We start from the raw sequence: 2,030 nt of genomic DNA, 5'->3' as shown, positions 1-2,030 counted from the left end.
AGAGAGAGAGAGAGAGAGAGAGAGAGAGAGAGAGAGATCAGGATCACTCTCTGGAACTACATTTTTTGGGATTTCAAAACGCAACGAGCACTTTCAAAGTGGAATGCTCTATTCTAATGTAGCAGCAGCAGCAGAAACAGCAGCAGCAGCAAAAAACAACAACAACAACAGCAGCAGCAGCAGTAGTAGTTGGAGCAGTAGCAGCAGGAGCAGCATATTATCCCTCAAGTCGAGTTATCTTGCATTTCCATGTTGGATTAAAAACAATGTTTTGGAATTTGTTTTTTCTTTGTTTTTTATTTTGATGTCCTTTTTTATTCAGAACGGTTGTTTTTTTTTTTTTGGGGTGGGGGCAATTATCCTGCTCTGTATTCCAACTGCATAAGGTCATCATATTAGCGCGCGGGACACATTAAACATTTTCGGGGGGCAGTCAATTGGTATTTCTTTTTCTTTATGTCACAGCCGTCGATAACTCTCGTTTTTCATTGTATTTTAATTTTGTCCACAATTATTTTGTAAAGGTCCATTATGTGACACACAAAGAGGGAATTTTAATCCACTGCACCCTCCCGGCCCATGCCCCGTGGGGCTGTGTAGAAGATGAACAGTAATGGCTTCTAGAAAGTTTTGCTTCTTTCTACATTTACATTTCAGTTTTCATGATAAACAAATATGCACAGATTTTGCAATCACAACAAAAAACCAGGAGATAGACTCAAATGAATGAATAAATGAATGGATAAATGAATGGATGAATGAATGAATGAATGGAAGGAAGAAGATTACTTCACGAGTAGCCATATTTTAGCCGATTCGCACGTGAATTTCTATTGGTGACCGAGCCGCACAGAGGAACAATGGTCGAGTGCGCGCAAAGAGGCCTACAACTTACTGCCGAGGGTCAGAGAGATTCAAAAGTGCAGTAAAAAATTCGTGGTGCACTTTTTCCTCAAATACATGTACATGTATCTCTTTAACGAGTGAATCAATGCCATCCATACTTTGCACAGCAATTTCTATCCTATTATCTTAACTGAATCATATTTTTCCACAACATTTGAGGCTAGATTTAAAAACTTGTCTTCATAAATTTAAATAAAATACTATAAATCTCCGGCATGTAGAAAAAAAAAGTAATATTCAAAGCACTTCCCGCTTCTTACACACATTTCGCTTACGCACATGGCCTACGTCACAGCTCATCAGTGACACTTTTTAGTGGCAAAACTAGTTACTAGAAATAGAAATGTATTTAATAGTGAACACTTTTTTACACTAAACGTTCTCAAAACATGCATTCAATAAGCATAATCTCGCAATTAGAAAAACATGACGGACTTTACTTGCTCTTAAAAGCAATATTGCCCCAGCTGTAAAACATTTTAAATTTGTAGAAACCACCCTCTTAGATTTGTTTAAATTAGTGTTTATTAAGGATTTAAAAAAATAATTCCGATAACAGGTGTTTACAAAAATATTGATCTCTTACGACAAATTGATACAAGTCACTGTGCAAACGCTGGGCAGTCTATGTTCGATAGCTTTAAAGAAAATATTTTAAAATAACTTGCACCACGAATTTTTGACCGCACTATAGATCTACCGTTCGGGGGGGACACACACAAAAAAGGACTAACCAGTGTCGATAGACTTGTTGACTTTTCACTCCTTGAGGCCACGCTTTCTGGTCATTCGACAATGCTGAAAGAGGTGCTCTTTGGGGGGCATAATTTCATTTATCCAAATATTTGTTTTCGATTCAGTTTTGTTCATCTAAAATTTCAAAATGTATGCAACAATATTATACGTGTTATGAACTGTGCAAACTCATGTCTTTGGTGTGTGCAGGTGAGTTTAAGGTGCCGATACTATTGCCTTTGCTGTGCTGCTGATCGGACATAGTATGTGTCCGCTTCGTCCTAAAAGAGTTAAGACACCTGTAAATTATGAGGTACACACACACACACACACACACACACACACACACACACACACACACACACACACACACACACACACACACACAT

This window comes from Aplysia californica, unplaced genomic scaffold, assembly GCF_000002075.1.
Source record: "Aplysia californica isolate F4 #8 unplaced genomic scaffold, AplCal3.0 scaffold00868, whole genome shotgun sequence".
Taxonomy (NCBI): domain Eukaryota; kingdom Metazoa; phylum Mollusca; class Gastropoda; order Aplysiida; family Aplysiidae; genus Aplysia; species Aplysia californica.
The sequence above is the reverse complement of the archived record's forward strand: the minus strand, read 5'-3'. Positions refer to the sequence as shown.